General features: G+C 45.4%; 31 non-coding genes across 31 annotated transcripts; all 31 read left to right on the plus strand.

Moving 5' to 3' along the window:
- The first annotated feature begins 861 nt into the window (after nucleotides 1-861).
- Nucleotides 862-933, plus strand: trnap-agg (transfer RNA proline (anticodon AGG)). The gene has a single exon. It is a non-coding gene; the product is annotated as a tRNA-Pro (tRNA).
- A 223-nt stretch (nucleotides 934-1156) lies between these two features.
- On the plus strand, nucleotides 1157-1228 carry trnap-ugg (transfer RNA proline (anticodon UGG)). The gene has a single exon. It is a non-coding gene; the product is annotated as a tRNA-Pro (tRNA).
- A 1151-nt stretch (nucleotides 1229-2379) lies between these two features.
- On the plus strand, nucleotides 2380-2451 carry trnap-ugg (transfer RNA proline (anticodon UGG)). The gene has a single exon. It is a non-coding gene; the product is annotated as a tRNA-Pro (tRNA).
- A 376-nt stretch (nucleotides 2452-2827) lies between these two features.
- On the plus strand, nucleotides 2828-2899 carry trnap-agg (transfer RNA proline (anticodon AGG)). The gene has a single exon. It is a non-coding gene; the product is annotated as a tRNA-Pro (tRNA).
- Nucleotides 2900-4348: 1449 nt separating this feature from the next.
- Nucleotides 4349-4420, plus strand: trnap-agg (transfer RNA proline (anticodon AGG)). Its single transcript has one exon. It is a non-coding gene; the product is annotated as a tRNA-Pro (tRNA).
- A 529-nt stretch (nucleotides 4421-4949) lies between these two features.
- trnap-ugg (transfer RNA proline (anticodon UGG)) lies at nucleotides 4950-5021 on the plus strand. The gene has a single exon. It is a non-coding gene; the product is annotated as a tRNA-Pro (tRNA).
- A 680-nt stretch (nucleotides 5022-5701) lies between these two features.
- trnap-ugg (transfer RNA proline (anticodon UGG)) lies at nucleotides 5702-5773 on the plus strand. Its single transcript has one exon. It is a non-coding gene; the product is annotated as a tRNA-Pro (tRNA).
- A 376-nt stretch (nucleotides 5774-6149) lies between these two features.
- Nucleotides 6150-6221, plus strand: trnap-agg (transfer RNA proline (anticodon AGG)). Its single transcript has one exon. It is a non-coding gene; the product is annotated as a tRNA-Pro (tRNA).
- Nucleotides 6222-6750: 529 nt separating this feature from the next.
- Nucleotides 6751-6822, plus strand: trnap-ugg (transfer RNA proline (anticodon UGG)). Its single transcript has one exon. It is a non-coding gene; the product is annotated as a tRNA-Pro (tRNA).
- A 376-nt stretch (nucleotides 6823-7198) lies between these two features.
- Nucleotides 7199-7270, plus strand: trnap-agg (transfer RNA proline (anticodon AGG)). Its single transcript has one exon. It is a non-coding gene; the product is annotated as a tRNA-Pro (tRNA).
- A 1105-nt stretch (nucleotides 7271-8375) lies between these two features.
- On the plus strand, nucleotides 8376-8447 carry trnap-ugg (transfer RNA proline (anticodon UGG)). The gene has a single exon. It is a non-coding gene; the product is annotated as a tRNA-Pro (tRNA).
- Nucleotides 8448-8823: 376 nt separating this feature from the next.
- trnap-agg (transfer RNA proline (anticodon AGG)) lies at nucleotides 8824-8895 on the plus strand. Its single transcript has one exon. It is a non-coding gene; the product is annotated as a tRNA-Pro (tRNA).
- A 529-nt stretch (nucleotides 8896-9424) lies between these two features.
- On the plus strand, nucleotides 9425-9496 carry trnap-ugg (transfer RNA proline (anticodon UGG)). Its single transcript has one exon. It is a non-coding gene; the product is annotated as a tRNA-Pro (tRNA).
- Nucleotides 9497-9872: 376 nt separating this feature from the next.
- trnap-agg (transfer RNA proline (anticodon AGG)) lies at nucleotides 9873-9944 on the plus strand. Its single transcript has one exon. It is a non-coding gene; the product is annotated as a tRNA-Pro (tRNA).
- Nucleotides 9945-11049: 1105 nt separating this feature from the next.
- Nucleotides 11050-11121, plus strand: trnap-ugg (transfer RNA proline (anticodon UGG)). The gene has a single exon. It is a non-coding gene; the product is annotated as a tRNA-Pro (tRNA).
- A 376-nt stretch (nucleotides 11122-11497) lies between these two features.
- On the plus strand, nucleotides 11498-11569 carry trnap-agg (transfer RNA proline (anticodon AGG)). Its single transcript has one exon. It is a non-coding gene; the product is annotated as a tRNA-Pro (tRNA).
- Nucleotides 11570-12098: 529 nt separating this feature from the next.
- On the plus strand, nucleotides 12099-12170 carry trnap-ugg (transfer RNA proline (anticodon UGG)). The gene has a single exon. It is a non-coding gene; the product is annotated as a tRNA-Pro (tRNA).
- A 376-nt stretch (nucleotides 12171-12546) lies between these two features.
- trnap-agg (transfer RNA proline (anticodon AGG)) lies at nucleotides 12547-12618 on the plus strand. Its single transcript has one exon. It is a non-coding gene; the product is annotated as a tRNA-Pro (tRNA).
- Nucleotides 12619-13440: 822 nt separating this feature from the next.
- Nucleotides 13441-13512, plus strand: trnap-ugg (transfer RNA proline (anticodon UGG)). Its single transcript has one exon. It is a non-coding gene; the product is annotated as a tRNA-Pro (tRNA).
- A 376-nt stretch (nucleotides 13513-13888) lies between these two features.
- trnap-agg (transfer RNA proline (anticodon AGG)) lies at nucleotides 13889-13960 on the plus strand. Its single transcript has one exon. It is a non-coding gene; the product is annotated as a tRNA-Pro (tRNA).
- A 1105-nt stretch (nucleotides 13961-15065) lies between these two features.
- trnap-ugg (transfer RNA proline (anticodon UGG)) lies at nucleotides 15066-15137 on the plus strand. The gene has a single exon. It is a non-coding gene; the product is annotated as a tRNA-Pro (tRNA).
- Nucleotides 15138-15513: 376 nt separating this feature from the next.
- On the plus strand, nucleotides 15514-15585 carry trnap-agg (transfer RNA proline (anticodon AGG)). Its single transcript has one exon. It is a non-coding gene; the product is annotated as a tRNA-Pro (tRNA).
- Nucleotides 15586-16114: 529 nt separating this feature from the next.
- On the plus strand, nucleotides 16115-16186 carry trnap-ugg (transfer RNA proline (anticodon UGG)). Its single transcript has one exon. It is a non-coding gene; the product is annotated as a tRNA-Pro (tRNA).
- A 376-nt stretch (nucleotides 16187-16562) lies between these two features.
- Nucleotides 16563-16634, plus strand: trnap-agg (transfer RNA proline (anticodon AGG)). The gene has a single exon. It is a non-coding gene; the product is annotated as a tRNA-Pro (tRNA).
- Nucleotides 16635-17456: 822 nt separating this feature from the next.
- trnap-ugg (transfer RNA proline (anticodon UGG)) lies at nucleotides 17457-17528 on the plus strand. The gene has a single exon. It is a non-coding gene; the product is annotated as a tRNA-Pro (tRNA).
- A 376-nt stretch (nucleotides 17529-17904) lies between these two features.
- Nucleotides 17905-17976, plus strand: trnap-agg (transfer RNA proline (anticodon AGG)). Its single transcript has one exon. It is a non-coding gene; the product is annotated as a tRNA-Pro (tRNA).
- Nucleotides 17977-18505: 529 nt separating this feature from the next.
- trnap-ugg (transfer RNA proline (anticodon UGG)) lies at nucleotides 18506-18577 on the plus strand. The gene has a single exon. It is a non-coding gene; the product is annotated as a tRNA-Pro (tRNA).
- Nucleotides 18578-18953: 376 nt separating this feature from the next.
- trnap-agg (transfer RNA proline (anticodon AGG)) lies at nucleotides 18954-19025 on the plus strand. The gene has a single exon. It is a non-coding gene; the product is annotated as a tRNA-Pro (tRNA).
- Nucleotides 19026-21357: 2332 nt separating this feature from the next.
- On the plus strand, nucleotides 21358-21429 carry trnap-ugg (transfer RNA proline (anticodon UGG)). The gene has a single exon. It is a non-coding gene; the product is annotated as a tRNA-Pro (tRNA).
- A 668-nt stretch (nucleotides 21430-22097) lies between these two features.
- Nucleotides 22098-22169, plus strand: trnap-agg (transfer RNA proline (anticodon AGG)). The gene has a single exon. It is a non-coding gene; the product is annotated as a tRNA-Pro (tRNA).
- Nucleotides 22170-23883: 1714 nt separating this feature from the next.
- Nucleotides 23884-23955, plus strand: trnap-ugg (transfer RNA proline (anticodon UGG)). Its single transcript has one exon. It is a non-coding gene; the product is annotated as a tRNA-Pro (tRNA).
- The last annotated feature ends 876 nt before the right edge of the window (nucleotides 23956-24831 follow it).

Consider the following 24831-nt stretch of genomic DNA (forward strand, 5'->3'; position numbering starts at 1 on the left):
AGCCATGTTCTAGATTTTGGCAAGTAAACGCTGTGTTTTGATTTCAAAGCCAAGATTGCATGAGTCACAAGCCAAACAATGTAAATTCTTGAGTACGTACTAATCTACGATGGACTCCGTTGTGCGGGCTTCCTATGGGATAAAAGTACCTCGCAAGTAAACGCTGTGCTAAAGGTCCCGGGTTCAAATCCCGGACGAGCCCAAGGCTTGTCCTGTGCTCTCTCTGAAAGACAACGAAAGGATAGAACTGAAATTTGGCCAGTTGTGACACAAAGTGAGCCATGTTCTAGATTTCGGCAAGTCAATGCTGTGTTTTGATTTCAAAGCCAAGATTGCATGAGTCACAAGCCAAACAATGTAAATTCTTGAGTACGTACTAATCTACGATGGACTCCGTCGTGCAGGCTCCCTATGAGATAAAAGTACCTTGGATTGTTCGTCTAGGGGTATCATTCAGGTCCCACGTTCAAATCCCGGACGAGCCCAGAGCTTGTCCTGTGCTCTCTGTGTAAGAGAACAGAAGGATAGAACTGAAAGTTGGCCACAGTAGTACTGCCAAAGTCATGTGTTGTGACAAAAAGTGAGCCATGTTCTAGATTTTGGCAAGTAAACGCTGTGTTTTGATTTCAAAGCCAAGATTGCATGAGTCACAACTCAAACAATGTAAATTCTTGAGTACGTACTAATCTACGATGGACTCCGTCGTGCGGGCTTCATATGAGATAAAAGTACCTTGGATTGTTCGTCTAGGGCTATCATAAAAAAAAGAGTCCAAACCCTGTTTGCATGTCTACGTTGTGGTTTTGTTCTGATGTACGATGGACCGCGTCGCGCGGCCTTCCGATAACTTTAAAGTAGCTCGGCTCGTTGGTCTAGGGGTATGATTCTCGCTTAGGGTGCGAGAGGTCCCGGGTTCAAATCCCGGACGAGCCCAAAGCTTGTCCTGTGCTCTCTCTGAAAGAGAACGAAAGGATAGAACTGAAAGTTGGCCAGTTGTGAGACAAAGCGAGCCATGTTCTAGATTTCGGCAAGTCAATGCTGTGTTTTGATTTCAAAGCCAAGATTGCATGAGTCACAAGCCAAACAATGTGAATTCTTTTGTTCTGATGTACGATGGACCGCGTCGCGCGGCCTTCCGATAACATTAAAGTAGCTCGGCTCGTTGGTCTAGGGGTATGATTCTCGCTTTGGGTGCGAGAGGTCCCGGGTTCAAATCCCGGACGAGCCCAAAGCTTGTCCTGTGCTCTCTGTGTAAGAGAACAGAAGGATAGAACTCAATGTTGGCCACAGAAGTACTGCCAAAGTCATGTGTTGTCACAAAAAGTGAGCGATGTTCTAGATTTCAGCAAGTCAACGCTGTGTTTTGATTTCAAAGCCAAGATTGCATGAGTCACAAGCCAAACAACGTAAATTCTTGAGTACGTACTAATGCACGATGGACTCCGTCGTGCGGGCTCCCTATGAGATAAAAGTACCTTGGATTGTTCGTCTAGGGGTATCATTCAGGTCCCACGTTCAAATCCCGGACGAGCCCAAAGCTTGTCCTGGGCTCTCTGTGTAAGAGAACAGAAGGATAGAACTGAAAGTTGGCCACAGAAGTACTGCCGAAGACATGTGTTGTCACAAAAAGTGAGCCATGTTATAGATTTCGGCAAGTCAATGCTGTGTTTTGATTTCAAAGCCAAGATTGCATGAGTCACAAGCCAAACAATGTAAATTCTTGAGTACGTACTAATCTACGATGGACTCCGTCGTGCGGGCTCCCTATGAGATAAATGTACCTTGGATTGTTCGTCTAGGGGTATCATTCAGGGTGCAAGAGGTCCCGGGTTCAAATCCCAGACGAGCCCAAGGCTTGTCCTGTGCTCTCTCTGAAAGACAACGAAAGGATAGAACTGAAATTTGGCCAGTTGTGACACAAAGTGAGCCATGTTCTAGATTTCGGCAAGTCAATGCTGTGTTTTGATTTCAAAGCCAAGATTGCATGAGTCACAAGCCAAACAATGTAAATTCTTGAGTACGTACTAATCTACGATGGACTCCGTCGTGCGGGCTCCCTATGAGATAAAAGTACCTTGGATTGTTCGTCTAGGGGTATCATTCAGGTCCCACGTTCAAATCCCGGACGAGCCCAAAGCTTGTCCTGGGCTCTCTGTGTAAGAGAACAGAAGGATAGAACTGAAAGTTGGCCACAGAAGTACTGCCGAAGTCATGTGTTGTCACAAAAAGTGAGCCATGTTCTAGATTTCAGCAAGTCAACGCTGTGTTTTGATTTCAAAGCCAAGATTGCATGAGTCACAAACCAAACAATGTGAATTCTTTTGTTCTGATGTACGATGGACCGCGTCGCGCGGCCTTCCGATAACATTAAAGTGGCTTGGCTCGTTGGTCTAGGGGTATGATTCTCGCTTTGGGTGCGAGAGGTCCCGGTTTCAAATCCCGGACGAGCCCAAAGCTTGTCCTGTGCTCTCTGTGTAAGAGAACAGAAGGATAGAACTGAAAGTTGGCCACAGTAGTACTGCCAAAGTCATGTGTTGTGACAAAAAGTGAGCCATGTTCTAGATTTTGGCAAGTAAACGCTGTGTTTTGATTTCAAAGCCAAGATTGCATGAGTCACAAGCCAAACAATGTAAATTCTTGAGTACGTACTAATCTACGATGGACTCCTTCGTGCAGGCTTCATATGAGATAAAAGTACCTCGGATTGTTCGTCTAGGGGTATCATAAAAAAAAGAGTCCAAACCCTGTTTGCATGTCAACGTTGTGGTTTTGTTCTGATGTACGATGGACCGCGTCGCGCGGCCTTCCGATAACATTAAAGTAGCTCGGCTCGTTGGTCTAGGGGTATGATTCTCGCTTAGGGTGCGAGAGGTCCCGGGTTCAAATCCCGGACGAGCCCAAAGCTTGTCCTGTGCTCTCTCTGAAAGAGAACAAAAGGATAGAACTGAAAGTTGGCCAGTTTTGAGACAAAGGGAGCCATGTTCTAGATTTCGGCAAGTCAATGCTGTGTTTTGATTTCAAAGCCAAGATTGGATGAGTCACAAGCCAAACAATGTAAATTCTTGAGTACGTACTAATCTACGATGGACTCCGTCGTGCGGGCTCCCTATGAGATAAAAGTACCTTGGATTGTTCGTCTAGGGGTATCATTCAGGTCCCACGTTCAAATCCCGGACGAGCCCAAAGCTTGTCCTGGGCTCTCTGTGTAAGAGAACAGAAGGATAGAACTGAAAGTTGGCCACAGAAGTACTGCCGAAGTCATGTGTTGTCACAAAAAGTGAGCCATGTTCTAGATTTCAGCAAGTCAACGCTGTGTTTTGATAACAAAGCCAAGATTGCATGAGTCACAAACCAAACAATGTGAATTCTTTTGTTCTGATGTACGATGGACCGCGTCGCGCGGCCTTCCGATAACATTAAAGTAGCTTGGCTCGTTGGTCTAGGGCAGGGGTGTCAAACTCTGGCCCGCGGGCCAAATTTGGCCCGCAGTGTAATTTTATTTGGCCCGCGAGGCAATACCAAATTATTATATTAATGTTATACGGCGCATTTACCGCTAATACTAGATTTATTATTGTTATTTTATTTTTAAATGTATTAACCTGTTGAAAAAGTTTATTTTGATATTTAAATCAGAAGGATGCAAATAGAAAAGAGGCATACAATTTTTATTTAATTTTTATTTAATAAATTAATGACATTGATGTGTTTTTTATTTGAAATTTGATTTTGCATGTCTGCACTATTTAGTTATATATTGTATGTTTATAAGCTTTGCTGGTTCCATATTTAATGTTAAAGCAAAACATGTTTGGTATATATTAAAAGGTTTATTTGTTCAATGCTGGCCCGCAATTTTATTCAAGTTTTAAATTTTGGCCCATTGTGTATTTGAGTTTGACACCCCTGGTCTAGGGGTATGATTCTCGCTTTGGGTGCGAGAGGTCCCGGGTTCAAATCCCGGACGAGCCCAAAGCTTCTCCTGTGCTCTCTGTGTAAGAGAACAGAAGGATAGAACTGAATGTTGGCCACAGAAGTACTGCCAAAGTCATGTGTTGTCACAAAAAGTGAGCCATGTTCTAGATTTCGGCAAGTCAATGCTGTGTTTTGATTTCAAAGCCAAGATTGCATGAGTCACAAGCCAAACAATGTAAATTCTTGAGTACGTACTAATCTACGATGGACTCCGTCGTGCGGGCTTCATATGAGATAAAAGTGCCTTGGATTGTTCGTCTAGGGCTATCATAAAAAAAAGAGTCCAAACCCTGTTTGCATGTCTACGTTGTGGTTTTGTTCTGATGTACGATGGACCGCGTCGCGCGGCCTTCCGATAACTTTAAAGTAGCTCGGCTCGTTGGTCTAGGGGTATGATTCTCGCTTAGGGTGCGAGAGGTCCCGGGTTCAAATCCCGGACGAGCCCAAAGCTTGTCCTGTGCTCTCTCTGAAAGAGAACGAAAGGATAGAACTGAAAGTTGGCCAGTTGTGAGACAAAGCGAGCCATGTTCTAGATTTCGGCAAGTCAATGCTGTGTTTTGATTTCAAAGCCAAGATTGCATGAGTCACAAGCCAAACAATGTAAATTCTTGAGTACGTACTAATCTACGATGGACTATGTCGTGCGGGCTCCCTATGAGATAAAAGTACCTTGGATTGTTCGTCTAGGGGTATCATTCAGGTCCCACATTCAAATCCCGGACGAGCCCAAAGCTTGTCCTGGGCTCTCTGTGTAAGAGAACAGAAGGATAGAACTGAAAGTTGGCCACAGAAGTACTGCCGAAGTCATGTGTTGTCACAAAAAGTGAGCCATGTTCTAGATTTCAGCAAGTCAACGCTGTGTTTTGATTTCAAAGCCAAGATTGCATGAGTCACAAACCAAACAATGTGAATTCTTTTGTTCTGATGTACGATGGACCGCGTCGCGCGGCCTTCCGATAACATTAAAGTAGCTCGGCTCGTTGGTCTAGGGGTATGATTCTCGCTTTGGGTGCGAGAGGTCCCGAGTTCAAATCCCGGACGAGCCCAAAGCTTGTGAATGTAAATTCTTGAGTACGTACTAATCTACGATGGACTCCGTCGTGCGGGCTCCCTATGAGATAAATGTACCTTGGATTGTTCGTCTAGGGGTATCATTCAGGGTGCAAGAGGTCCCGGGTTCAAATCCCAGACGAGCCCAAGGCTTGTCCTGTGCTCTCTCTGAAAGACAACGAAAGGATAGAACTGAAATTTGGCCAGTTGTGACACAAAGTGAGCCATGTTCTAGATTTCGACAAGTCAATGCTGTGTTTTGATTTCAAAGCCAAGATTGCATGAGTCACAAGCCAAACAATGTAAATTCTTGAGTACGTACTAATCTACGATGGACTCCGTCGTGCGGGCTCCCTATGAGATAAAAGTACCTTGGATTGTTCGTCTAGGGGTATCATTCAGGTCCCACGTTCAAATCCCGGACGAGCCCAAAGCTTGTCCTGGGCTCTCTGTGTAAGAGAACAGAAGGATAGAACTGAAAGTTGGCCACAGAAGTACTGCCGAAGTCATGTGTTGTCACAAAAAGTGAGCCATGTTCTAGATTTCAGCAAGTCAACGCTGTGTTTTGATTTCAAAGCCAAGATTGCATGAGTCACAAACCAAACAATGTGAATTATTTTGTTCTGATGTACGATGGACCGCGTCGCGCGGCCTTCCGATAACATTAAAGTGGCTTGGCTCGTTGGTCTAGGGGTATGATTCTCGCTTTGGGTGCGAGAGGTCCCGGGTTCAAATCCCGGACGAGCCCAAAGCTTGTCCTGTGCTCTCTGTGTAAGAGAACAGAAGGATAGAACTGAAAGTTGGCCACAGTAGTACTGCCAAAGTCATGTGTTGTCACAAAAAGTGAGCCATGTTCTAGATTTCGGCAAGTCAATGCTGTGTTTTGATTTCAAAGCCAAGACTGCATGAGTCACAAGCCAAACAATGTAAATTCTTGAGTACGTACTAATCTACGATGGACTCCTTCATGCAGGCTTCATATGAGATAAAAGTACCTCGGATTGTTCGTCTAGGGGTATCATAAAAAAAAGAGTCCAAACCCTGTTTGCATGTCAACGTTGTGGTTTTGTTCTGATGTACGATGGGCCGCGTCGCGCGGCCTTCCGATAACATTCAAGTAGCTCGGCTCATTGGTCTAGGGGTATGATTCTCGCTTAGGGTGCGAGAGGTCCCGGGTTCAAATCCCGGACGAGCCCAAAGCTTGTCCTGTGCTCTCTCTGAAAGAGAACAAAAGGATAGAACTGAAAGTTGGCCAGTTGTGAGACAAAGTGAGCCATGTTCTAGATTTCGGCAAGTCAATGCTGTGTTTTGATTTCAAAGCCAAGATTGGATGAGTCACAAGCCAAACAATGTAAATTCTTGAGTACGTACTAATCTACGATGGACTATGTCGTGCGGGCTCCCTATGAGATAAAAGTACCTTGGATTGTTCGTCTAGGGGTATCATTCAGGTCCCACGTTCAAATCCCGGACGAGCCCAAAGCTTGTCCTGGGCTCTCTGTGTAAGAGAACAGAAGGATAGAACTGAAAGTTGGCCACAGAAGTACTGCCGAAGTCATGTGTTGTCACAAAAAGTGAGCCATGTTCTAGATTTCAGCAAGTCAACGCTGTGTTTTGATTTCAAAGCCAAGATTGCATGAGTCACAAACCAAACAATGTGAATTCTTTTGTTCTGATGTACGATGGACCGCGTCGCGCGGCCTTCCGATAACATTAAAGTAGCTTGGCTCGTTGGTCTAGGGGTATGATTCTCGCTTTGGGTGCGAGAGGTCACGGGTTCAAATCCCGGACGAGCCCAAAGCTTGTCCTGTGCTCTCTGTGTAAGAGAACAGAAGGATAGAACTGAAAGTTGGCCACAGTAGTACTGCCAAAGTCATGTGTTGTGACAAAAAGTGAGCCATGTTCTAGATTTTGGCAAGTAAACGCTGTGTTTTGATTTCAAAGCCAAGATTGCATGAGTCACAAGCCAAACAATGTAAATTTTTGAGTACGTACTAATCTACGATGGACTCCTTCGTGCAGGCTTCATATGAGATAAAAGTACCTCGGATTGTTCGTCTAGGGGTATCATAAAAAAAAGAGTCCAAACCCTGTTTGCATGTCAACGTTGTGGTTTTGTTCTGATGTACGATGGACCGCGTCGCGCGGCCTTCCGATAACATTAAAGTAGCTCGGCTCGTTGGTCTAGGGGTATGATTCTCGCTTAGGGTGCGAGAGGTCCCGGGTTCAAGTCCCGGACGAGCCCAAAGCTTGTCCTGTGCTCTCTCTGAAAGAGAACAAAAGGATAGAACTGAAAGTTGGCCAGTTGTGAGACAAAGTGAGCCATGTTCTAGATTTCGGCAAGTCAATGCTGTGTTTTGATTTCAAAGCCAAGATTGGATGAGTGACAAGCCAAACAATGTAAATTCTTGAGTACGTACTAATCTACGATGGACTCCGTCGTGCGGGCTCCCTATGAGATAAAAGTACCTTGGATTGTTCGTCTAGGGGTATCATTCAGGGTGCAAGAGGTCCCGGGTTTAAATCCCAGACGAGCCCAAGGCTTGTCCTGTGCTCTCTCTGAAAGACAACGAAAGGATAGAACTGAAATTTGGCCAGTTGTGACACAAAGTGAGCCATGTTCTAGATTTCGGCAAGTCAATGCTGTGTTTTGATTCCAAAGCCAAGATTGCATGAGTCACAAGCCAAACAATGTAAATTCTTGAGTACGTACTAATCTACGATGGACTCCGTCGTGCGGGCTCCCTATGAGATAAAAGTACCTTGGATTGTTCGTCTAGGGGTATCATTCAGGTCCCACGTTCAAATCCCGGACGAGCCCAAAGCTTGTCCTGTGCTCTCTCTGAAAGAGAACAAAAGGATAGAACTGAAAGTTGGCCAGTTGTGAGACAAAGTGAGCCATGTTCTAGATTTTGGCAAGTAAACGCTGTGTTTTGATTTCAAAGCCAAGATTGCATGAGTCACAAGCCAAACAATGTAAATTCTTGAGTACGTACTAATCTACGATGGACTCCGTCGTGCGGGCTCCCTATGAGATAAAAGTACCTTGGATTGTTCGTCTAGGGGTATCATTCAGGTCCCACGTTCAAATCCCGGACGAGCCCAAAGCTTGTCCTGGGCTCTCTGTGTAAGAGAACAGAAGGATAGAACTGAAAGTTGGCCACAGAAGTACTGCCGAAGTCATGTGTTGTCACAAAAAGTGAGCCATGTTCTAGATTTCAGCAAGTCAACGCTGTGTTTTGATTTCAAAGCCAAGATTGCATGAGTCACAAACCAAACAATGTGAATTATTTTGTTCTGATGTACGATGGACCGCGTCGCGCGGCCTTCCGATAACATTAAAGTGGCTTGGCTCGTTGGTCTAGGGGTATGATTCTCGCTTTGGGTGCGAGAGGTCCCGGGTTCAAATCCCGGACGAGCCCAAAGCTTGTCCTGTGCTCTCTGTGTAAGAGAACAGAAGGATAGAACTGAAAGTTGGCCACAGTAGTACTGCCAAAGTCATGTGTTGTCACAAAAAGTGAGCCATGTTCTAGATTTCGGCAAGTCAATGCTGTGTTTTGATTTCAAAGCCAAGACTGCATGAGTCACAAGCCAAACAATGTAAATTCTTGAGTACGTACTAATCTACGATGGACTCCTTCGTGCAGGCTTCATATGAGATAAAAGTACCTCGGATTGTTCGTCTAGGGGTATCATAAAAAAAAGAGTCCAAACCCTGTTTGCATGTCAACGTTGTGGTTTTGTTCTGATGTACGATGGGCCGCGTCGCGCGGCCTTCCGATAACATTCAAGTAGCTCGGCTCATTGGTCTAGGGGTATGATTCTCGCTTAGGGTGCGAGAGGTCCCGGGTTCAAATCCCGGACGAGCCCAAAGCTTGTCCTGTGCTCTCTCTGAAAGAGAACAAAAGGATAGAACTTAAAGTTGGCCAGTTGTGAGACAAAGTGAGCCATGTTCTAGATTTCGGCAAGTCAATGCTGTGTTTTGATTTCAAAGCCAAGATTGGATGAGTCACAAGCCAAACAATGTAAATTCTTGAGTACGTACTAATCTACGATGGACTATGTCGTGCGGGCTCCCTATGAGATAAAAGTACCTTGGATTGTTCGTCTAGGGGTATCATTCAGGTCCCACGTTCAAATCCCGGACGAGCCCAAAGCTTGTCCTGGGCTCTCTGTGTAAGAGAACAGAAGGATAGAACTGAAAGTTGGCCACAGAAGTACTGCCGAAGTCATGTGTTGTCACAAAAAGTGAGCCATGTTCTAGATTTCAGCAAGTCAACGCTGTGTTTTGATTTCAAAGCCAAGATTGCATGAGTCACAAACCAAACAATGTGAATTCTTTTGTTCTGATGTACGATGGACCGCGTCGCGCGGCCTTCCGATAACATTAAAGTAGCTTGGCTCGTTGGTCTAGGGGTATGATTCTCGCTTTGGGTGCGAGAGGTCACGGGTTCAAATCCCGGACGAGCCCAAAGCTTGTCCTGTGCTCTCTGTGTAAGAGAACAGAAGGATAGAACTGAAAGTTGGCCACAGTAGTACTGCCAAAGTCATGTGTTGTGACAAAAAGTGAGCCATGTTCTAGATTTTGGCAAGTAAACGCTGTGTTTTGATTTCAAAGCCAAGATTGCATGAGTCACAAGCCAAACAATGTAAATTTTTGAGTACGTACTAATCTACGATGGACTCCTTCGTGCAGGCTTCATATGAGATAAAAGTACCTCGGATTGTTCGTCTAGGGGTATCATAAAAAAAAGAGTCCAAACCCTGTTTGCATGTCAACGTTGTGGTTTTGTTCTGATGTACGATGGACCGCGTCGCGCGGCCTTCCGATAACATTAAAGTAGCTCGGCTCGTTGGTCTAGGGGTATGATTCTCGCTTAGGGTGCGAGAGGTCCCGGGTTCAAATCCCGGACGAGCCCAAAGCTTGTCCTGTGCTCTCTCTGAAAGAGAACAAAAGGATAGAACTGAAAGTTGGCCAGTTGTGAGACAAAGTGAGCCATGTTCTAGATTTCGGCAAGTCAATGCTGTGTTTTGATTTCAAAGCCAAGATTGGATGAGTGACAAGCCAAACAATGTAAATTCTTGAGTACGTACTAATCTACGATGGACTCCGTCGTGCGGGCTCCCTATGAGATAAAAGTACCTTGGATTGTTCGTCTAGGGGTATCATTCAGGGTGCAAGAGGTCCCGGGTTCAAATCCCAGACGAGCCCAAGGCTTGTCCTGTGCTCTCTCTGAAAGACAACGAAAGGATAGAACTGAAATTTGGCCAGTTGTGACACAAAGTGAGCCATGTTCTAGATTTCGGCAAGTCAATGCTGTGTTTTGATTCCAAAGCCAAGATTGCATGAGTCACAAGCCAAACAATGTAAATTCTTGAGTACGTACTAATCTACGATGGACTCCGTCGTGCGGGCTCCCTATGAGATAAAAGTACCTTGGATTGTTCGTCTAGGGGTATCATTCAGGTCCCACGTTCAAATCCCGGACGAGCCCAAAGCTTGTCCTGTGCTCTCTCTGAAAGAGAACAAAAGGATAGAACTGAAAGTTGGCCAGTTGTGAGACAAAGTGAGCCATGTTCTAGATTTTGGCAAGTAAACGCTGTGTTTTGATTTCAAAGCCAAGATTGCATGAGTCACAAGCCAAACAATGTAAATTCTTGAGTACGTACTAATCTACGATGGACTCCGTCGTGCGGGCTCCCTATGAGATAAAAGTACCTTGGATTGTTCGTCTAGGGGTATCATTCAGGTCCCACGTTCAAATCCCGGACGAGCCCAAAGCTTGTCCTGGGCTCTCTGTGTAAGAGAACAGAAGGATAGAACTGAAAGTTGGCCACAGAAGTACTGCCGAAGTCATGTGTTGTCACAAAAAGTGAGCCATGTTCTAGATTTCAGCAAGTCAACGCTGTGTTTTGATTTCAAAGCCAAGATTGCATGAGTCACAAACCAAACAATGTGAATTATTTTGTTCTGATGTACGATGGACCGCGTCGCGCGGCCTTCCGATAACATTAAAGTGGCTTGGCTCGTTGGTCTAGGGGTATGATTCTCGCTTTGGGTGCGAGAGGTCCCGGGTTCAAATCCCGGACGAGCCCAAAGCTTGTCCTGTGCTCTCTGTGTAAGAGAACAGAAGGATAGAACTGAAAGTTGGCCACAGTAGTACTGCCAAAGTCATGTGTTGTCACAAAAAGTGAGCCATGTTCTAGATTTCGGCAAGTCAATGCTGTGTTTTGATTTCAAAGCCAAGACTGCATGAGTCACAAGCCAAACAATGTAAATTCTTGAGTACGTACTAATCTACGATGGACTCCTTCGTGCAGGCTTCATATGAGATAAAAGTACCTCGGATTGTTCGTCTAGGGGTATCATAAAAAAAAGAGTCCAAACCCTGTTTGCATGTCAACGTTGTGGTTTTGTTCTGATGTACGATGGGCCGCGTCGCGCGGCCTTCCGATAACATTCAAGTAGCTCGGCTCATTGGTCTAGGGGTATGATTCTCGCTTAGGGTGCGAGAGGTCCCGGGTTCAAATCCCGGACGAGCCCAAAGCTTGTCCTGTGCTCTCTCTGAAAGAGAACAAAAGGATAGAACTTAAAGTTGGCCAGTTGTGAGACAAAGTGAGCCATGTTCTAGATTTCGGCAAGTCAATGCTGTGTTTTGATTTCAAAGCCAAGATTGGATGAGTCACAAGCCAAACAATGTAAATTCTTGAGTACGTACTAATCTACGATGGACTATGTCGTGCGGGCTCCCTATGAGATAAAAGTACCTTGGATTGTTCGTCTAGGGGTATCATTCAGGTCCCACGTTCAAATCCCGGACGAGCCCAAAGCTTGTCCTGGGCTCTCTGTGTAAGAGAACAGAAGGATAGAACTGAAAGTTGGCCACAGAAGTACTGCCGAAGTCATGTGTTGTCACAAAAAGTGAGCCATGTTCTAGATTTCAGCAAGTCAACGCTGTGTTTTGATTTCAAAGCCAAGATTGCATGAGTCACAAACCAAACAATGTGAATTCTTTTGTTCTGATGTACGATGGACCGCGTCGCGCGGCCTTCCGATAACATTAAAGTAGCTTGGCTCGTTGGTCTAGGGGTATGATTCTCGCTTTGGGTGCGAGAGGTCACGGGTTCAAATCCCGGACGAGCCCAAAGCTTGTCCTGTGCTCTCTGTGTAAGAGAACAGAAGGATAGAACTGAAAGTTGGCCACAGTAGTACTGCCAAAGTCATGTGTTGTGACAAAAAGTGAGCCATGTTCTAGATTTTGGCAAGTAAACGCTGTGTTTTGATTTCAAAGCCAAGATTGCATGAGTCACAAGCCAAACAATGTAAATTTTTGAGTACGTACTAATCTACGATGGACTCCTTCGTGCAGGCTTCATATGAGATAAAAGTACCTCGGATTGTTCGTCTAGGGGTATCATAAAAAAAAGAGTCCAAACCCTGTTTGCATGTCAACGTTGTGGTTTTGTTCTGATGTACGATGGACCGCGTCGCGCGGCCTTCCGATAACATTAAAGTAGCTCGGCTCGTTGGTCTAGGGGTATGATTCTCGCTTAGGGTGCGAGAGGTCCCGGGTTCAAATCCCGGACGAGCCCAAAGCTTGTCCTGTGCTCTCTCTGAAAGAGAACAAAAGGATAGAACTGAAAGTTGGCCAGTTGTGAGACAAAGTGAGCCATGTTCTAGATTTCGGCAAGTCAATGCTGTGTTTTGATTTCAAAGCCAAGATTGGATGAGTGACAAGCCAAACAATGTAAATTCTTGAGTACGTACTAATCTACGATGGACTCCGTCGTGCGGGCTCCCTATGAGATAAAAGTACCTTGGATTGTTCGTCTAGGGGTATCATTCAGGGTGCAAGAGGTCCCGGGTTCAAATCCCAGACGAGCCCAAGGCTTGTCCTGTGCTCTCTCTGAAAGACAACGAAAGGATAGAACTGAAATTTGGCCAGTTGTGACACAAAGTGAGCCATGTTCTAGATTTCGGCAAGTCAATGCTGTGTTTTGATTCCAAAGCCAAGATTGCATGAGTCACAAGCCAAACAATGTAAATTCTTGAGTACGTACTAATCTACGATGGACTCCGTCGTGCGGGCTCCCTATGAGATAAAAGTACCTTGGATTGTTCGTCTAGGGGTATCATTCAGGTCCCACGTTCAAATCCCGGACGAGCCCAAAGCTTGTCCTGGGCTCTCTGTGTAAGAGAACAGAAGGATAGAACTGAAAGTTGGCCACAGAAGTACTGCCGAAGTCATGTGTTGTCACAAAAAGTGAGCCATGTTCTAGATTTCAGCAAGTCAACGCTGTGTTTTGATTTCAAAGCCAAGATTGCATGAGTCACAAACCAAACAATGTGAATTCTTTTGTTCTGATGTACGATGGACCGCGTCGCGCGGCCTTCCGATAACATTAAAGTAGCTTGGCTCGTTGGTCTAGGGGTATGATTCTCGCTTTGGGTGCGAGAGGTCACGGGTTCAAATCCCGGACGAGCCCAAAGCTTGTCCTGTGCTCTCTGTGTAAGAGAACAGAAGGATAGAACTGAAAGTTGGCCACAGTAGTACTGCCAAAGTCATGTGTTGTGACAAAAAGTGAGCCATGTTCTAGATTTTGGCAAGTAAACGCTGTGTTTTGATTTCAAAGCCAAGATTGCATGAGTCACAAGCCAAACAATGTAAATTTTTGAGTACGTACTAATCTACGATGGACTCCTTCGTGCAGGCTTCATATGAGATAAAAGTACCTCGGATTGTTCGTCTAGGGGTATCATAAAAAAAAGAGTCCAAACCCTGTTTGCATGTCAACGTTGTGGTTTTGTTCTGATGTACGATGGACCGCGTCGCGCGGCCTTCCGATAACATTAAAGTAGCTCGGCTCGTTGGTCTAGGGGTATGATTCTCGCTTAGGGTGCGAGAGGTCCCGGGTTCAAGTCCCGGACGAGCCCAAAGCTTGTCCTGTGCTCTCTCTGAAAGAGAACAAAAGGATAGAACTGAAAGTTGGCCAGTTGTGAGACAAAGTGAGCCATGTTCTAGATTTCGGCAAGTCAATGCTGTGTTTTGATTTCAAAGCCAAGATTGGATGAGTGACAAGCCAAACAATGTAAATTCTTGAGTACGTACTAATCTACGATGGACTCCGTCGTGCGGGCTCCCTATGAGATAAAAGTACCTTGGATTGTTCGTCTAGGGGTATCATTCAGGGTGCAAGAGGTCCCGGGTTTAAATCCCAGACGAGCCCAAGGCTTGTCCTGTGCTCTCTCTGAAAGACAACGAAAGGATAGAACTGAAATTTGGCCAGTTGTGACACAAAGTGAGCCATGTTCTAGATTTCGGCAAGTCAATGCTGTGTTTTGATTCCAAAGCCAAGATTGCATGAGTCACAAGCCAAACAATGTAAATTCTTGAGTACGTACTAATCTACGATGGACTCCGTCGTGCGGGCTCCCTATGAGATAAAAGTACCTTGGATTGTTCGTCTAGGGGTATCATTCAGGTCCCACGTTCAAATCCCGGACGAGCCCAAAGCTTGTCCTGTGCTCTCTCTGAAAGAGAACAAAAGGATAGAACTGAAAGTTGGCCAGTTGTGAGACAAAGTGAGCCATGTTCTAGATTTTGGCAAGTAAACGCTGTGTTTTGATTTCAAAGCCAAGATTGCATGAGTCACAAGCCAAACAATGTAAATTCTTGAGTACGTACTAATCTACGATGGACTCCGTCGTGCGGGCTCCCTATGAGATAAAAGTACCTTGGATTGTTCGTCTAGGGGTATCATTCAGGTCCCACGTTCAAATCCCGGACGAGCCCAAAGCTTGTCCTGGGCTCTCTGTGTAAGAGAACAGAAGGATAGAACTGAAAGTTGGCCACAGAAGTACTGCCGAAGTCATGTGTTGTCACAAAAAGTGAGCCATGTTCTAGATTTCAGCAAGTCAACGCTGTGTTTTGATTTCAAAGCCAAGATTGCATGAGTCACAAACCAAACAATGTGAATTATTTTGTTCTGATGTACGATGGACCGCGTCGCGCGGCCTTCCGATAACATTAAAGTGGCTTGGCTCGTTGGTCTAGGGGTATGATTCTCGCTTTGGGTGCGAGAGGTCCCGGGTTCAAATCCCGGACGAGCCCAAAGCTTGTCCTGTGCTCTCTGTGTAAGAGAACAGAAGGATAGAACTGAAAGTTGGCCACAGTAGTACTGCCAAAGTCATGTGTTGTCACAAAAAGTGAGCCATGTTCTAGATTTCGGCAAGTCAATGCTGTGTTTTGATTTCAAAGCCAAGACTGCATGAGTCACAAGCCAAACAATGTAAATTCTTGAGTACGTACTAATCTACGATGGACTCCTTCGTGCAGGCTTCATATGAGATAAAAGTACCTCGGATTGTTCGTCTAGGGGTATCATAAAAAAAAGAGTCCAAACCCTGTTTGCATGTCAACGTTGTGGTTTTGTTCTGATGTACGATGGGCCGCGTCGCGCGGCCTTCCGATAACATTCAAGTAGCTCGGCTCATTGGTCTAGGGGTATGATTCTCGCTTAGGGTGCGAGAGGTCCCGGGTTCAAATCCCGGACGAGCCCAAAGCTTGTCCTGTGCTCTCTCTGAAAGAGAACAAAAGGATAGAACTTAAAGTTGGCCAGTTGTGAGACAAAGTGAGCCATGTTCTAGATTTCGGCAAGTCAATGCTGTGTTTTGATTTCAAAGCCAAGATTGGATGAGTCACAAGCCAAACAATGTAAATTCTTGAGTACGTACTAATCTACGATGGACTATGTCGTGCGGGCTCCCTATGAGATAAAAGTACCTTGGATTGTTCGTCTAGGGGTATCATTCAGGTCCCACGTTCAAATCCCGGACGAGCCCAAAGCTTGTCCTGGGCTCTCTGTGTAAGAGAACAGAAGGATAGAACTGAAAGTTGGCCACAGAAGTACTGCCGAAGTCATGTGTTGTCACAAAAAGTGAGCCATGTTCTAGATTTCAGCAAGTCAACGCTGTGTTTTGATTTCAAAGCCAAGATTGCATGAGTCACAAACCAAACAATGTGAATTCTTTTGTTCTGATGTACGATGGACCGCGTCGCGCGGCCTTCCGATAACATTAAAGTAGCTTGGCTCGTTGGTCTAGGGGTATGATTCTCGCTTTGGGTGCGAGAGGTCACGGGTTCAAATCCCGGACGAGCCCAAAGCTTGTCCTGTGCTCTCTGTGTAAGAGAACAGAAGGATAGAACTGAAAGTTGGCCACAGTAGTACTGCCAAAGTCATGTGTTGTGACAAAAAGTGAGCCATGTTCTAGATTTTGGCAAGTAAACGCTGTGTTTTGATTTCAAAGCCAAGATTGCATGAGTCACAAGCCAAACAATGTAAATTTTTGAGTACGTACTAATCTACGATGGACTCCTTCGTGCAGGCTTCATATGAGATAAAAGTACCTCGGATTGTTCGTCTAGGGGTATCATAAAAAAAAGAGTCCAAACCCTGTTTGCATGTCAACGTTGTGGTTTTGTTCTGATGTACGATGGACCGCGTCGCGCGGCCTTCCGATAACATTAAAGTAGCTCGGCTCGTTGGTCTAGGGGTATGATTCTCGCTTAGGGTGCGAGAGGTCCCGGGTTCAAATCCCGGACGAGCCCAAAGCTTGTCCTGTGCTCTCTCTGAAAGAGAACAAAAGGATAGAACTGAAAGTTGGCCAGTTGTGAGACAAAGTGAGCCATGTTCTAGATTTCGGCAAGTCAATGCTGTGTTTTGATTTCAAAGCCAAGATTGGATGAGTGACAAGCCAAACAATGTAAATTCTTGAGTACGTACTAATCTACGATGGACTCCGTCGTGCGGGCTCCCTATGAGATAAAAGTACCTTGGATTGTTCGTCTAGGGGTATCATTCAGGGTGCAAGAGGTCCCGGGTTCAAATCCCAGACGAGCCCAAGGCTTGTCCTGTGCTCTCTCTGAAAGACAACGAAAGGATAGAACTGAAATTTGGCCAGTTGTGACACAAAGTGAGCCATGTTCTAGATTTCGGCAAGTCAATGCTGTGTTTTGATTCCAAAGCCAAGATTGCATGAGTCACAAGCCAAACAATGTAAATTCTTGAGTACGTACTAATCTACGATGGACTCCGTCGTGCGGGCTCCCTATGAGATAAAAGTACCTTGGATTGTTCGTCTAGGGGTATCATTCAGGTCCCACGTTCAAATCCCGGACGAGCCCAAAGCTTGTCCTGGGCTCTCTGTGTAAGAGAACAGAAGGATAGAACTGAAAGTTGGCCACAGAAGTACTGCCGAAGTCATGTGTTGTCACAAAAAGTGAGCCATGTTCTAGATTTCAGCAAGTCAACGCTGTGTTTTGATTTCAAAGCCAAGATTGCATGAGTCACAAACCAAACAATGTGAATTCTTTTGTTCTGATGTACGATGGACCGCGTCGCGCGGCCTTCCGATAACATTAAAGTAGCTTGGCTCGTTGGTCTAGGGGTATGATTCTCGCTTTGGGTGCGAGAGGTCCCGGGTTCAAATCCCGGACGAGCCCAAAGCTTGTCCTGTGCTCTCTGTGTAAGAGAACAGAAGGATAGAACTGAAAGTTGGCCACAGTAGTACTGCCAAAGTCATGTGTTGTGACAAAAAGTGAGCCATGTTCTAGATTTTGGCAAGTAAACGCTGTGGTTTGATTTCAAAGCCAAGATTGCATGAGTCACAAGCCAAACAATGTAAATTCTTGAGTACGTACTAATCTACGATGGACTCCTTCGTGCAGGCTTCATATGAGATAAAAGTACCTCGGATTGTTCGTCTAGGGGTATCATAAAAAAAAGAGTCCAAACCCTGTTTGCATGTCAACGTTGTGGTTTTGTTCTGATGTACGATGGACCGCGTCGCGCGGCCTTCCGATAACATTAAAGTAGCTCGGCTCGTTGGTCTAGGGGTATGATTCTCGCTTAGGGTGCGAGAGGTCCCGGGTTCAAATCCCGGACGAGCCCAAAGCTTGTCCTGTGCTCTCTCTGAAAGAGAACAAAAGGATAGAACTGAAAGTTGGCCAGTTGTGAGACAAAGTGAGCCATGTTCTAGATTTCGGCAAGTCAATGCTGTGTTTTGATTTCAAAGCCAAGATTGGATGAGTCACAAGCCAAACAATGTAAATTCTTGAGTACGTACTAATCTACGATGGACTCCGTCGTGCGGGCTCCCTATGAGATAAAAGTACCTTGGATTGTTCGTCTAGGGGTATCATTCAGGTCCCACGTTCAAATCCCGGACGAGCCCAAAGCTTGTCCTGGGCTCTCTGTGTAAGAGAACAGAAGGATAGAACTGAAAGTTGGCCACAGAAGTACTGCCGAAGTCATGTGTTGTCACAAAAAGTGAGCCATGTTCTAGATTTCAGCAAGTCAACGCTGTGTTTTGATTTCAAAGCCAAGATTGCATGAGTCACAAACCAAACAATGTGAATTCTTTTGTTCTGATGTACGATGGACCGCGTCGCGCGGCCTTCCGATAACATTAAAGTAGCTTGGCTCGTTGGTCTAGGGGTATGATTCTCGCTTTGGGTGCGAGAGGTCCCGGGTTCAAATCCCGGACGAGCCCAAAGCTTGTCCTGTGCTCTCTGTGTAAGAGAACAGAAGGATAGAACTGAAAGTTGGCCACAGAAGTACTGCCAAAGTCATGTGTTGTGACAAAAAGTGAGCCATGTTCTAGATTTTGGCAAGTAAACGCTGTGTTTTGATTTCAAAGCCAAGATTGCATGAGTCACAACTCAAACAATGTAAATTCTTGAGTACGTACTAATCTACGATGGACTCCGTCGTGCGGGCTTCATATGAGATAAAAGTACCTCGGATTGTTCGTCTAGGGCTATCATAAAAAAAAGAGTCCAAACCCTGTTTGCATGTCTACGTTGTGGTTTTGTTCTGATGTACGATGGACCGCGTCGCGCGGCCTTCCGACAACTTTAAAGTAGCTCGGCTCGTTGGTCTAGGGGTATGATTGTCGCTTAGGGTGCGAGAGGTCCCGGGTTCAAATCCCGGACGAGCCCAAAGCTTGTCCTGTGCTCTCTCTGAAAGACAACGAAAGGATAGAACTGAAAGTTGGCCAGTTGTGAGACAAAGCGAGCCATGTTCTAGATTTCGGCAAGTCAATGCTGTGTTTTGATTTCAAAGACAAGATTGCATGAGTCACAAGCCAAACAATGTAAATTCTTGAGTACGTACTAATCTACGATGGACTCCGTCGTGCGGGCTCCCTATGAGATAAAAGTACCTTGGATTGTTCGTCTAGGGGTATCATTCAGGTCCCAGGTTCAAATCCCGGACGAGCCCAAAGCTTGTCCTGTGCTCTCTGTGTAAGAGAACAGAAGGATAGAACTGAAAGTTGACCACAGAAGTACTGCCAAAGTCATATGTTGTGACAAAAAGTGAGCCATGTTCTAGATTTCGGTAAGTCAACACTGTGTTTTGATTTCATAGCCAAGATTGCATGAGTCACAAGCCAACCAATGTGAATTCTTTTGTTCTGATGTACGATGGACCGCGTCGCGCGGCCTTCCGATAACATTAAAGTAGCTCGGCTCGTTGGTCTAGGGGTATGATTCTTGCTTTGGGTGCGAGAGGTCCCGCATTCAAATCCCGGACGAGCCCAAAGCTTGTCCTGTGCTCTCTTTGTAAGAGAACAGAAGGATAGAACTGAATGTTGGCCACAGAAGTACTGCCAAAGTCATGTGTTGTCACAAAAAGTGAGCCATGTTCTAGATTTCGGCAAGTCAATGCTGTGTTTTGATTTCAAAGCCAAGATTGCATGAGTCACAAGCCAAACAATATAAATTCTTGATTACGTACTAATCTACGATGGACTCCGTCGTGCGGGCTCCCTATGAGATAAAATTAACTTGGATTGTTCGTCTAGGGGTATCATTCAGGTCCCAGGTTCAAATCCCGGACGAGCCCAAAGCTTGTCCTGTGCTCTCTGTGTAAGAGAACAGAAGGATAGAACTGAAAGTTGACCACAGAAGTACTGCCAAAGTCATGTGTTGTGACAAAAAGTGAGCCATGTTCTCGATTTCGGCAAGTCAACGCTGTGTTTGGATTGCATGAGTCACAACTCAAACAATGTAAATTCTTGAGTACGTACTAATCTACGATGGACTCCGTCGTGCGGGCTTCATATGGGATAAAAGTACCTCGGATTGTTCGTCTAGGGCTATCATAAAAAAAAGAGTCCAAACCCTGTTTGCATGTCTACGTTGTGGTTTTGTTCTGATGTACTATGGACCGCGTCGCGCGGCCTTCCGATAACATTAAAGTAGCTCGGCTCGTTGGTCTTGGGGTATGATTCTCGCTTAGGGTGCGAGAGGTCAGTTGTGGCCAGTTGTGACACAAAGTGAGCCATGTTCTAGATTTCGGCAAGTCAATGCTGTGTTTTGATTTCAAAGCCAAGATTGCATGAGTCACAAGCCAAACAATGTAAATTCTTGAGTACGTACTAATCTACGATGGACTCCGTCGTGCGGTCTCCCTATGAGATAAAAGTACCTTGGATTGTTCGTCTAGGGGTATCATTCAGGGTGCAAGAGGTCCCGGGTTTAAATCCCAGACGAGCCCAAGGCTTGTCCTGTGCTCTCTCTGAAAGACAACGAAAGGATAGAACTGAAATTTGGCCAGTTGTGACACAAAGTGAGCCATGTTCTAGATTTCGGCAAGTCAATGCTGTGTTTTGATTTCAAAGCCAAGATTGCATGAGTCACAAGCCAAACAATGTAAATTCTTGAGTACGTACTAATCTATGATGGACTCCGTCGTGCTTAGGGTGCGAGAGGTCCCGGGTTCAAATCCCGGACGAGCCCAAAGCTTGTCCTGTGCTCTCTCTGAAAGAGAACGAAAGGATAGAACTGAAAGTTGGCCAGTTGTGACACAAACTGAGCCATGTTCTAGATTTTGGCAAGTCAATGCTGTGTTTTGATTTCAAAGCCAAGATTGCATGAGTCACAAGCCAAACAATGTAAATTCTTGAGTACGTACTAATCTACGATGGACTCCGTCGTGCGGGCTCCCTATGAGATAAAAGTACCTTGGATTGTTCATCTAGGGGTATCATTCAGGTCCCAGGTTCAAATCCATGACGAGCCCAAAGCTTGTCCTGTGCTCTCTGTGTAAGAGAACAGAAGGATAGAACTGAAAGTTGACCACAGAAGTACTGCCAAAGTAATATGTTGTGACAAAAAGTGAGCCATGTTCTAGATTTCGGCAAGTCAACACTGTGTTTTGATTTCATAGCCAAGATTGCATGAGTCACAAGCCAACCAATGTGAATTCTTTTGTTCTAATGTACGATGGACCGCGTCGCGTGGCCTTCCGATAACATTAAAGTAGCTCGGCTCGTTGGTCTAGGGGTAAGATTCTTGCTTTGGGTGCAAGAGGTCCTGCGTTCAAATCCCGGACGAGCCCAAAGCTTGTCCTGTGCTCTCTGTGTAAGAGAACAGAAGGATAGAACTGAATGTTGGCCATAGAAGTACTGCCAAAGTCATGTGTTGTCACAAAAAGTGAGCCATGTTCTAGATTTCGGCAAGTCAATGCTGTGTTTTGATTTCAAAGCCAAGATTGCATGACTCACAAGCCAAACAATATAAATTCTTGAGTACGTACTAATCTACGATGGACTCCGTCGTGCGGGCTCCCTATGAGATAAAATTACCTTGGATTGTTCGTCTAGGGGTATCATTCAGGTCCCAGGTTCAAATCCCGGACGAGCCCAAAGCTTGTCCTGTGCTCTCTGTGTAAGAGAACAGAAGGATAGAACTGAAAGTTGACCACAGAAGTACTGCCAAAGTCATGTGTTGTGACAAAAAGTGAGCCATGTTCTCGATTTCGGCAAGTCAACGCTGTGTTTGGATTGCATGAGTCACAACTCAAACAATGTAAATTCTTGAGTACGTACTAATCTACGATGGACTCCGTCGTGCGGGCTTCATATGAGATAAAAGTACCTCGGATTGTTCGTCTAGGGCTATCATAAAAAAAAGAGTCCAAACCCTGTTTGCATGTCTACGTTGTGGTTTTGTTCTGATGTACGATGGACCGCGTCGCGCGGCCTTCCGATAACTTTAAAGTAGCTCGGCTCGTTGGTCTAGGGGTATGATTCTCGCTTAGGGTGCGAGAGGTCCCGGGTTCAAATCCCGGACGAGCCCAAAGCTTGTGCTGTGCTCTCTCTGAAAGAGAACGAAAGGATAGAACTGAAAGTTGGCCAGTTGTGAGACAAAGCGAGCCATGTTCTAGATTTCGGCAAGTCAATGCTGTGTTTTGATTTCAAAGCCAAGATTGCATGAGTCACAAGCCAAACAATGTAAATTCTTGAGTACGTACTAATCTACGATGGACTCCGTCGTGCGGGCTCCCTATGAGATAAAAGTACCTTGGATTGTTCGTCTAGGGGTATCATTCAGGGTGCAAGAGGTCCCGGGTTTAAATCCCAGACGAGCCCAAGGCTTGTCCTGTGCTCTCTCTGAAAGACAACGAAAGGATAGAACTGAAATTTGGCCAGTTGTGACACAAAGTGAGCCATGTTCTAGATTTCGGCAAGTCAATGCTGTCTTTTGATTTCAAAGCCAAGATTGCATGAGTCACAAGCCAAACAATGTAAATTCTTGAGTACGTACTAATCTACGATGGACTCCGTCGTGCGGTCTCCCTATGAGATAAAAGTACCTTGGATTGTTCGTCTAGGGGTATCATTCAGGGTGCAAGAGGTCCCGGGTTTAAATCCCAGACGAGCCCAAGGCTTGTCCTGTGCTCTCTCTGAAAGACAACGAAAGGATAGAACTGAAATTTGGCCAGTTGTGACACAAAGTGAGCCATGTTCTAGATTTCGGCAAGTCAATGCTGTGTTTTGATTTCAAAGCCAAGATTGCATGAGTCACAAGCCAAACAATGTAAATTCTTGAGTACGTACTAATCTATGATGGACTCCGTCGTGCGGGCTCCCTATGAGATAAAAGTACCTTGGATTGTTCGTCTAGGGGTATCATTCAGGTCCCACGTTCAAATCCCGGACGAGCCCAAAGCTTGTCCTGTGCTCTCTGTGTAAGAGAACAGAAGGATAGAACTGAATGTTGGCCACAGAAGTACTGCCAAAGTCATGTGTTGTCACAAAAAGTGAGCCATGTTCTAGATTTCGGCAAGTCAATGCTGTGTTTTGATTTCAAAGCCAAGACTGCATGAGTCACAAGCCAAACAATGTAAATTCTTGAGTACGTACTAATCTACGATGGACTCCGTCGTGCGGGCTCCCTATGAGATAAAAGTACCTTGGATTGTTCGTCTAGGGGTATCATTCAGGGTGCAAGAGGTCCCGGGTTTAAATCCCAGACGAGCCCAAGGCTTGTCCTGTGCTCTCTCTGAAAGACAACGAAAGGATAGAACTGAAATTTGGCCAGTTGTGACACAAAGTGAGCCATGTTCTAGATTTCGGCAAGGCAATGCTGTGTTTTGATTTCAAAGCCAAGATTGCATGAGTCACAAGCCAAACAATGTAAATTCTTGAGTACGTACTAATCTACGATGGACTCCGTCGTGCGGGCTCCCTATGAGATAAAAGTACCTTGGATTGTTCGTCTAGGGGTATCATTCAGGTCCCACGTTCAAATCCCGGACGAGCCCAAAGCTTGTCCTGGGCTCTCTGTGTAAGAGAACAGAAGGATAGAACTGAAAGTTGGCCACAGAAGTACTGCCGAAGTCATGTGTTGTCACAAAAAGTGAGCCATGTTCTAGATTTCAGCAAGTCAACGCTGTGTTTTGATTTCAAAGCCAAGATTGCATGAGTCACAAACCAAACAATGTGAATTCTTTTGTTCTGATGTACGATGGACCGCGTCGCGCGGCCTTCCGATAAGATTAAAGTAGCTCGGCTCGTTGGTCTAGGGGTATGATTCTCGCTTTGGGTGCGAGAGGTCCCGGGTTCAAATCCCGGACGAGCCCAAAGCTTGTCCTGTGCTCTCTGTGTAAGAGAACAGAAGGATAGAACTTAAAGTTGACCACAGAAGTACTGCCAAAGTCATGTGTTGTGACAAAAAGTGAGCCATGTTCTCGATTTCGGCAAGTCAACGCTGTGTTTGGATTGCATGAGTCACAACTCAAACAATGTAAATTCTTGAGTATGTACGATGGACTCCGTCGTGCGGGCTCCCTATGAGATAAAAGTACCTTGGATTGTTCGTCTAGGGCAGGGATTCCCAAAGTGTGGTGCGTGCACCCCTGGGGGTGCGTGAGCTGCTGCTAGGGGGTGCGCGAGATGAAAAATGTAATGGCGGTCTGATAATGACACAATTACATTTCATTTTTGCATCTATTTTGGTCATTTTTGCATCTATTTTTGGTTGTTTTTGATCTTATAATGAAGCGTAGAAGAAGTTAGCTTCTTGTTCTTGTATCATTTTTCCAACCTGTTTTATGATGAATGGGTTGTGTTCACTCCACGCTCATTTAAATTTGCTGCAATTTTTGTTCAACGCAATATTTTTGTTCAATATTATAACATTTGTCCCAACTGATCTGCTTTCTGCCTCTGATCCTGAGCCTGTCATCATCCTCCACCTTTAATATAGCTATAAAAACTCTTATTGCATTTTGTTTTTTTTGAAGGTTAGGGGGATTGGGGGTGCGTCAACCCGGTTGGGACATAGAAGGGGGTGCACGGCTGAAAAAGTTTGGGAACCGCTGGTCTAGGGGTATCATTCACCCATAGGGTGCCAGATGTCCCTGCTCCAAATCCTTGACGAGCCCAATGCTTGTCATGTGCTCTCTGGGTAGGAGAACAAACAGCGTAGAACTTTAAGTTGTCGAAGATCACCAATC

The sequence above is a fragment of the Centropristis striata genome, chromosome 12 (genome assembly GCF_030273125.1).
Source record: "Centropristis striata isolate RG_2023a ecotype Rhode Island chromosome 12, C.striata_1.0, whole genome shotgun sequence".
Classification (NCBI taxonomy): Eukaryota; Metazoa; Chordata; class Actinopteri; order Perciformes; family Serranidae; genus Centropristis; species Centropristis striata.